Source organism: Vombatus ursinus, unplaced genomic scaffold (assembly GCF_900497805.2).
Source record: "Vombatus ursinus unplaced genomic scaffold, bare-nosed wombat genome assembly UNPS02007408.1, whole genome shotgun sequence".
Lineage (NCBI taxonomy): Eukaryota > Metazoa > Chordata > Mammalia > Diprotodontia > Vombatidae > Vombatus > Vombatus ursinus.
This window is the reverse complement of record NW_020947186.1, coordinates 1,265,839-1,276,632: the sequence shown is the minus strand read 5'-3', so window position 1 is coordinate 1,276,632 and position 10,794 is coordinate 1,265,839.

Genomic DNA, 10,794 nt, shown 5'->3' with positions numbered 1-10,794 from the left:
CTCCCAATGTGTCACTTGCTTCTTAGTCACTTGCCTGTAGCCACAGGACTTTGAGATAAGTAAACATGTTTAAAAAAATGGCATTGGTGATGTCTTTTGATTCTTGCATAAATTATATTTAATTGAAATAGAGTTGTATGAAGTCATCGGCCTCACTCTCTCTTCCAGTCATCACAGTCCAATGTCAGGAAATTATCAAGATGATTAGTGATAGCTTGAGATACAGTGGAAGATTTTTGGCATCTTCAATGTCTCACTAAGCTCTAAATACTCCACAGCATCTGCTTCAACTGCCTTCATGGATGTTGGAACAAACTAGTCTCATCTACCCATTCTACCATGGGAAGCCTTCACATGCTTGGGGTAGACATCCCCTTAACTCACTGAAGGGTTTGAGACTACTTGGTTGTCTTGAACATGGTTTAGCCTGTCTGCTGAATGGTTTACTGGGGTGTGGCCTCTGTGCATGCTACAGCTTCTTGGAGCCACAGGTGAGAGTTAGGTGGATCAGGTGGACATAAAAGGTGGAAAGCAACCCTGAAAAGGGCTTGGCAGCCCTCACAGTAGAGATACTAGTCTTCCCTGAATACACCCTACACCCCACATCTAAAATAAAGTGCAAGCAAAGCTTAGAGAGATGCAATATTCTTGAGTCAGTAAGAAGGCAGACAAAATTCAGTTTTATGCTGATAATAATCCACAGCACTTCTATGGTACCCTGAAGACTATTTGTGGACCAAGGACCTATGGTGCATCTTAATTACTCAATGCAGATAGAACCCCACTGATCAGTGATAAGGACGTGATCCTGGAGAGATGGGCTGAACACTTGTATAGTGTTTTCAACAGACCATTATCAACCAATGCTGAAGCTATTGACTATATACCTCAGGTTGAAGTCAATCCTTCTCTAGCCCAACTTTCAACTGAAGCAGAAGCTTTGAATTCCATTAGGCTCTTATCCTAGCAAAATGCCTGGTCCTAGTTTGATTTCAGCAAAGAGCTACAATGTAGGGGATCCATTGCTCATACAATGTTGACTAAAATTCATAGATTATATAGACTAAAAATTCATGGGAAATTATCCCCCAAGACATTAAGGCTATTTCCATTGTCCATCTTTATAAAAAGAAGAGAAGGTTATCATATGAGAGTCACGGGGGGGGGTCTCTCTCTTAGTCATTGTTGGCAAGATTCTTTCTAGATTCCTCCTTAATAGGCCGATTCTCCACCTAGAAGATGGTAATCTATCTGAAAGCCAGTGTGGTTTCAGAAAGGGCCAAGGAACTGTTGACATAGTGAATGCCAAGCATTCAAACTCCATTGCAGAGAGTGCAACTCTGATGGGCTGATCATGTTGTCCAAATAATAAACATATGTTCGCCTAAAAGACTTTTTTATGGAGGATTTCCACAAGGCAAGCACTCACACAGAGGTCAGAAGACACAATACAAGGACACTCCCAAAGTGTCTCTGAAGAAATTTGCTATTGATTTTGAGACATGAGTGTCACTAGCACAGGACTGCCCAGCATGATATTCCCACATCAAAGAAAGTGCTGTGTTCTATGTACAAAGCAAAACTATAGTAGTTCATAATAAATGTGAGATGTGAAAATTTAGAGACAGCTCCATCCCAAATATTCATAGGGGTTCTTTGTGCCTGACCCATGGTAGAACCTTCCAGGTGAATGTTGGTTCATGTCGGTCTGATCAGCCACAGTTAGACACACTCAACATCGACCACAAAATTATGATATCATTTTGATCCTCATTGAGTGCAAAGGACAATGAATGAAGTTATATTGCAAATAGCGAAAACTGTCATCATCATCAGTATCATCACCATCATCATCATTGCTGTTAATGGCTAACATTTCTATAGAATATTAAGGTTTGTAAGGTAACGCATATATACTATCTCTTTATATGATACATGTTTTTAACTAAGCCCTCACTGCAAGTCAGTCTTTTTATACTACCTAAACCATTTCACTATCCCACTCAACAGTGTGGCTCTTAACAAACTTTTTCATTTCTCCTCAAACTTCTTGTCAAATTTACTTCTGTCCTCTCAGCTGAAAATTATGCCTTAAATTTCACTGAAAAAAAATTGGGTCATTTAGCAAAAATTCCCTATTCTTCCATTATCCTTATTTCAAATCACTCAGATGTCTTTCCTCACTATATCCTCTTTCACTCCTGTAATACAGGAAGAGGTGGCCTTTCTCCTACCTAAGGCAAGCCCTTCAAAATACATCTAATCTAATTCCATCCCATTTTCTCCAGCAGACTGTCCCCTTTCTCATCCCCAGGCTCTCAGTAATCTTCAATCTCTTCTCATTCATTTTATGCTTCATAGCTGCCTATAAACATTGCAATATCATCCCCATCTATAAAAAAATCACTTATTCCAACTGCCTACATGTTCTCCTCCTTTTCATGGCTCAAATCCTTGACAAGATCATCTGTGATCATAACCTTTGTTTTCTCTCCTCTCTATTTCTTCTAAATTCTCTCCAGTCTAGCTTCTGATCTTATAATTTAATTCTAGCTACTTTCTCTAAAATTATGGATTATCTCTGAGTTGCCAAACCTAATGACCTGTTTTTTAATCCCCATTCTTCATAACCTCTCTGTGGCCTTTAGCACTGATATTAATCTAGGTCACTACCCTTACTAGTGAATTTGCTCCTGAGCTTTCTCTTCTCTCTCTACACTGTCTCAATTTATGAGTTCATCATCTTCCATGGGTTCAGTTCTTATCACTACACACTTAATTTTCAAATCTGTTTATCTATTCCTAACTTCTCTCCTGACTTCCAGTATTCCATCACTAACTTCCTATTAAACATATCAAACCAAAAGTCCCTTAGATATCTCAAGCTCAAAATGTCTAAAACATAATCCATTATGTTCCATTGCTTAATAGCCTTCTCCCTTCCAAACTTCTCCGGTATTGCTAAGATACCACTATCCATCATGCATAATCTCAAATGCTCTATATCACTCTAAACTCTTCATTTTCACTCATCACTCATATTCAATCAGCTGTCAGGTATTGTTGTTTGTCCCTTCATGGCATCTGCAATATACATTTCTTCTCCACTCACACAATTGCTACATTGGTGCAGACTCTCATTACCTCATGCCTTGACTGTAGTGATAACCTACTTAAGGGTCATCCTTCCTCAAGTCTTTTTCAATTCCAATCCATCCTCAATTCAAGTGCTATAGTGATCTTCCTAAAGTGGAGAAAGAGTGTGTTTGACTCCTTCTTTTGTGCTTGGAGTTCATAACTTCATTGATGTAGGGAAATCCCAGTTATTAAAAATAAACAAGCAAAACTAAAATGAAACAAAGCAAAACCTCAACTTCCTTCTACCAATCTAGTCTTATAACTCAATCTTTGAGAATTACATGTAAATGCACACACACACAAATACACACAAGCAAACCTAGTTGAAAACAATGAGGAAAGTTATATTAGAAACTTGGAGCTAGAAATTGGGCCAAGACTGTAATATAACCATCCTATTGAGTAAAAAGTGTCTCGGGATCCTTATCAACAAAAGGCTGAAGACCTCCACTTTGAATCTCATCCAAAAAGATCTCTTGTTAATCCAGGTCATGAATGAAGGAGTAAATATAATAATGAAATCAATAGTGTTACATTCAAAAGAGGTGATGTTGACCAAATTTATGATTTCATTTGTTCATTAATTGTGGAGCCAAGAATGAAGGAATTTGCATTTTTCTAAAATGGAACACAGATGGAATAACAGTTTTCTGCTGACTGAAGATGGCTCTGAAGTGCCCACAGTCAAATATATTTAAAAAAATAACTTTTAAAACACATGCCATTTTCTTCCACTAATTTAACTATTAATTAAATCCATCCTGCTCTGCCTCTCTTCATGCCATTTCTCATTTTGTCTCTCCCTTTCTGTTTAGAAGTTTGGTTGCTACTGCAGGAGCTATATAACAAGTGTTGTGATTTCTCTGAACTTTAAAGAGATTTAAGGGAAACAAAGTTCTCATCTCTATAAAAATATATGTGTGCTTACTAGGAATTTTGGTAGAATTAATATTCTTTTTTCACTCTCTTTATCTCTCTATGTGCCTTTCTCATCATCCATACTCCTAAACTCTGCCTAAACTTTGCAAAACACATCACACTACATAGCACTATAAGCACTATGTGCTTATAGTATCAGCCTTTATAGCTAAATCATGAGCCCATTTTGACTTTGTTTTGGTATATGGTGTGACATTTTGATCAATGCCTAGTTTCTGCCATACTCTTTTCCAGTTTTCCCAGCAGTTTTTGTCAAAGAGTGAGTTCTTATCCCAGAGGCTGGGGTCTTTGGGTTTATCAAATAATAGATTACTATAGTCATTGACTACTATGTCTTGCATACTTAACCTATTCCACTGATCGACCATTCTATTTCTTAGCCAGTACCAAGCAGTTTTTATGATTGCTGCTTTATAATACAATTTAAGATCTGGAATGCCTAGGCCACCTACCCTTGCCTTTCTTTTCATTAGTTCCCTTGATATTCTAGATCTTCTGTTATTGCAAATGAATCTTGTTATAATTTTTTCTAACTCTACAAAATAATTTTTGGTAGCTTGATTGGTATTGCACTGAATAAGCAAATTAGCTTAGGTAGAATTGTCATTTTTATTATATTAACTGGGCCTACCGATAGTTACCTAAATGTCTTCTTTTTAGGGTCTTAATCTTCCTGATTATAAGTTCCATAAGGGCAGAAATAGTCTTTTTTTGAGGGTTTTTTCTCTTTGTATTACAAATGCATAGCAGAGTGACTGTCATAGAAAAAGTGCTTAACACATGCTTGTTGATAAATTGGTATTTCTTTATGCTTTTCAAACAGGCCCAATCATATCATAACATTAATAGTGAATCCAATCACATACTACCTCCATGTTGTTCCAACATAGAAATCTTTATAAGCAATTGAACTTTTTTTTCTTTTTAAATACACAGAGGGAAATGTCTAATCCCTTTCATTCTAACAGATCATACCTGGGTTTTTGGTAGATTTATGAACAGTACATAGAGAGAAATTAGCACTTGAATTAAGTACCACATGATGATAATAACAAGAGAGTACTCTATTTAACAGGTGTTAAGTGGTGCTAATTGGTGGCTATAGACCTCAAGTGGAGCAAATTTCAGAATATTTTATAAGCAGAACAAAATAACCTGAAAGTTAAAATAGAACAACTGTCAAAAGTATAGTGATACAATATCACCATTCCATGAAATGGAACATATGTAGAACATGCTATATATGTATGGATGTATTATCTGCTATGAAAACAGTTTACAGTACATAAGGCAATATGAGTCTGAACAAGTCACTTCCACTTTCATCTAAGATTATGGTTTTTTTTTAAAGTTTAAAGTTTGCCTTGAAAGAGGAAGATTCCCATATTAGGACCTCTAATCTCCATAAAATTATGAAATTGTGTGCATTTATTTGTGTATATAATTTATGAAATTATATATGTGTGTCACATATTCACATATATATATCACATATGTGTATCTATTTAGATATACATTATACATAAATATATAACATACTTTTGGGGTGTTACTAAATATATCGGCTTATGAATTTGTGTAGGGCACTGTGAAATTGTGACCTAAGCTATGTTCATGCAACTGATTTGTGTCAAAGGAAATATTTTAACCCAAGTCTTCTTGACTCCAAGTCCAGATCTCTAATATATGACACTGTCACTCCAAATATATTACATTAAATAGAAAATATAATTTTTTCACAGATTGTATAGGCTTGATGGTTTTCAAAGGCTATGTGTGTATATGACCAAACAAGAGCTAGAGAACACTATGAAGTACAAAATGGATAATTTTGATTACATTATATTGAAAAGGTTTTGCACAAACAAAGCCAATGTAACCAAGATTAGGAGGAAAATACAAAACTGGGAAAGAATTTTTACAACCAGTGTCTCTGATAAGGTCTCATTTCTAAAATATATAGAGAATTAAGTCTAATCTATAAGAATACTAGTCATTCCCCAATTGATAAATGGTCAAAGGATATGAACAGGCAGTTCTCAGATGAAGAAATTAAAGCCATCTATAGTCATATGAAAAAATTCTCTAAATCACTATTAGAGAAATGCAAATCTAAACAACTCTGAGGTACCATATCACACCTATCATATTGACCAACATAACAAAACAGGAAAATGATAAATGTTGGAGAAGATGTGGGACAATTGGAACACTAATGCATTGTTGGTGGGGGAAATAGAGGGGAAGAAAATTTTAAAACTCAAAAGCTTATGGAAGTGATTGTTGATAACTCAAAAAATAATAAAAAATAAATTAAAATAATTTTTCTCCCCCTCCCTTTCCTTCCCTGTCAAAGATGGCATGTAATCTTATATAGGCTCTACTTGTACATTCATATGAAACATATTTTCACATTAGTCGTGATGTAAGGAAGAATTAGAAATATTGTTAGGAACCATGAGAAAGAAGAAACAAAACAATAACAAAAAAAAGGAGAGCTAATAGTATGCTTCCATCTGCATTCAGACTCCAAAGGTCTTTCACTGGATGTGGATAGTATTTTCCATTCTGAATCTTTTGGAGTTGTCTAAGATCCTTGAATTGCTGAGAAGAGCTAAGTCTATCAAAGTCAGCCATCAAATAACATGGCTGTTACTGTTTACAATGTTCTCCTCGTTCTGTTCATTTCACTCAGCCGGTCTGTATAATTCTTTCCAGGTTTTTAAACAATAAATTGTAGGACTATGGTGCTTAATCCACTTTGCTATCTGCTTCTGTTTTATGGGAGAGGTCATCCCATTCACATTCATAGTTATGATTACTATTTGTGTCTTTCTCCCCATCCAATTTTTCCCCTTTTTATGCTTTACTCTATCCTTTCTCTCTTTCTTTCTTCACTAGAGTTTTGCTTTTAACCACCTCCTTTTTCAGTCTGCACTGCCTTCTATCAGCCCCCTCCCTTTTCTTCTTTTTTACCCTTCCTACTTCTTCCCTTTCTTCTATCTAACCCCTCCATTTTCTTCCCCCTTTCCCCTCCTACTTCTCATCGAGTAGGTTAGATTTCTATTACTGATTATGATTGACTGATTATGAATACTTATTATGATTATTCTGTAACTTATTATGTTATTCCTTCTTTGAGGCAAATCTGATAAGAGTAAGGTTCAAACCATGCTCATCTCCTTCCGTTCTTTCCCTCTTCTGTAATAGGTTTTTGCGCCTTTTCATATGACTGCCTTCTCCTATTCTATTCTCCCAGAACATTCCCTTTTGAACACTTAATTAAATTTTCTATCGTCACATTAAAATCAACTTATACCCCCATCCTGTTTATGTATACTCATTTTAAATGTCATAATAACAATATAGTTCTCAAAAGTTACAAGTATTATCTTCCCTTGTTAGGGATGTAAACAGTTTGCCCTTATTAATAACATGTTTGTTTTTTTTCTTTCCTGTTTACCTTTTTATGCTTTTCTTGAGTCCTGTATTTAAAGATCAAATTTTCTGTTGCGCTCTGGTATTTTCATCAGGAAGGTTTGGAAGTCTCCTATTTTGTTGAACGTCCATCTCCTCCCCTAAAAGTTTATGTGCAATTTCACTGGGTAGTTGACCCTTGGTTATAATCCAATCTCCTTTGATTTATGGAATATTATATTCCACACCCTCTGATCTTTTAATGTAGGAGCTGCAAGGTCCTACATAATCCTGACTGTGGTTCTATGATGTTTAAATTATTTAGTTCTGGCTGCTTTCAGAATTTTCTCTTTGACCCCATAATTTTGGAATTTGACTACAATATGCCTTGGCTTTTTTTTTCAATTTGGAACCTCTTTCAGGAGGTGATGACTATTTTACCTTCTGGTTCTTGGACCTTAGGGCAGTTTTCTTTGATGCTTTCCTGAAAAATGCTGTCCAGGCTTTTTTTTTTTTTCATTATGGTTTTCAGGAATTCAATAATTTTTAAATTGCTTCTCCTGAACCTATTTTCCAGGTCAGTTGTTTTATCAATGAAGTCTTTTATATTTTCTTCTACTTTTTTTCATTTTGGGGGGTTTCTGTTTGACTGATTCTTGATCTCTAATATAGTCATTTGCTTCCAGTTGCCCAATTCTAATTTTTAATGAATTGTTTCCTTCTATTAAATTTTGTACCTCCTTTTCTATTTGGCCCATTTACTTTTTAAGGAGTTCTTATCTTCTGAGTTATTGTGCCTCCTTTTCCATTTGACCCATTCAACTTTTTAAGGAGTTGATTTCCTCAGTGTACTTTTTCCCCATTTGGCCAATTGTATTTTTTAAGACTTGTCTTCTATAGTCAATTTTTGTCCTTCCTTTTCCAAGCCATTGACTGTCTTGTATACTTCTCATTTTCTTTCCTAATTTTTCTTCTACCTGTCTTATTTGACTTTGAAAATCCTTCAGCTCTTTTAAGAAGTCTTTTTTTGGGGGGGGGGGTTGGAGCCAAGATGGCAGAGGGAAAGCAGTGACTTAATAGAGCTCTCCCCCAAGCTCCTCCAAATACCTGTAAAAAAATTGGCTCTAAACAAATTCTAAAGCAGCAGAACCCACAAAAAGAGAGTAAAACAAATTTCCAGTCAAAGACAGCCTGGATGGTTGTTCAGAAAGGTATATTGTGCTGGACAGGGAGAGGAGCGCAGTTCGGCGTGGACACGCAGGCCACAGAGACCCTGGAGCAGGCCTCAGAGGACTGAATCACAGGCAGCCATGACAGTTTCCAGACTTCTCAACCCAGGAACACCAAAGACAAATTGGAAAGTCAGTGGAAAAGTCTGTGACTGTGGTGAGAGAGAGAAGCTAGGTCTCAGGCACCCCCAGGGCAGCAGTTACCTCCTGAGCTTCTGGCCCACAGACTGAGGTGGAACTGAGTGGCTGATCACAGGGGGATTGCAGGGATCTCTTTGCCAGTGTTGAGGCAGGAATCTCTTGCTGTGCCTGTGCTTGGATCTGTGTCACAGTTCTGAGGGGAGGTCCTGGGACAAGGAGGAGCACTGGTGTGGTGGAGCTTGTTGTGGCGGTGGAGAGGAATCACCTCACCCCTTATCATACCACCTTGGAAGAACAAAAAATTTACAGGTCCCTAGAATTAGCTCTGAAAACAGCTTTACTAACCCCCGAAGCTGGGGATAGTACATTCTACACATTGGAAGCAAACTCTTACCTTAACAAAGAGTTTAAAACTCAAGTAATTGGTTGGGATCGTGAGTAAGCAGCACAAAAAGTCAGACTGTATTATCTTACTTTGGTGACAAAGAAGATCAAAACATACAGCCAGAAGACAATGAAGTCAAAACTCCTACATCCAAAGCCTCCAAGAAAAATATGAATCAATCCCAGGCCTTGGAAGAGATCAAAAAGGATTCTGAGAAGCAAGTAAGAGAAATAGAGGAAAAACTGGGAAGATAAATGAGAGTGATGCAAGAAAATGATGAAAAACAAGTCAACAGCTTGCTAGAGATGCAAAAAAATACTGAAGGAAATAATACCTTAAAAAATAGCCTAACCCAAAGGTCCAAAAAGCCAATGAGGAGAAGAATGCCCTAAAAAGCAAAACTGGTCAAATGGAAAAGAAAGTCCAAAAGTTTACTGAAGAAAATTCTTCCTTAAAAATTAGAATAGAGCAATTAGAAGCTAGTGACTTTATGAGAAATCAAGACACTGTAAAACAAATCCAAAAGAATGAAAAATTAGAAAACAATGTGAAATATCTCATTGGAAAAACAACTGACCTGGAAAATAGATCCAGGAGAGAGCATTTAAAAATTATTGGACTATCTGAAAGCCATGATCAAAAAAAGAGCCTAGACATCATCTTTCAAGAAATTATCAAGGAAAACTGCTCTGATATTTTAGAACCAGAGGGCAAAATAGAAAGTGAAAGAATCCACCAATCTCCTCCTGAAAGAGATCCCCAAAGGAAAACTCCTAGGAATATTGTAGTTAAATTCCAGAGTTCCCAGCTCAAGGAGAAAATATTATAAGCAGCCAGAAAGAAACAATTTGTGGAAACACAATCAGGATAACACAAGATTCAGCAGCTTCTATGTTAAGGAACCGCAGGGCTTGGAATATAATATTCCAGAGGTCAATGGAGATAGGATTACAACCAAGAATCACCTACCCAGCAAAACTGAGTATAATCCTTCAGGGTAAAAATGCTCATTCAGTGAAATAGAGGACTTTCAGGCATTCTTGATGAAAAGACCAAAGCTGAATAGAAAATTTGACTTTCAAATACAAGACTCAAGTGGAACATGAAGAGGTCAACAGGAAAGAGAAATCATAAGAGACTTATTAAGTTTGAACTGTTTACATTCCTGCATGGAAAGATGATATTTGTAACTCATGAGACCTTTGTCAGTATTAGGGCAGTTGGAGGGAAAGAATTATATGTGTGTATGTGTGTATATATATATATATATATGGCGGGCGAGATGGGTTAAAAATTTGGTACTCAAAATCTTGTGGAAGTAAATGTTGAAAACTAAAAATAAATAAATTTATTAATTAAACAAAGAAGTCTTTCTTGGTCTTGAGACCAAAATTCTTCTTTGAAGTTTCAGATGTGGGTATATTGACAGTATTTCCCTCTTCTGAATTTTTGCCTTGATGTTCTCTGTCCCCATAACAAGAATCTATGGTTATTGTCCATTTCTACTTTTAGCTCATGGTATTTGCCTATTTCCTGGCTTTTCAA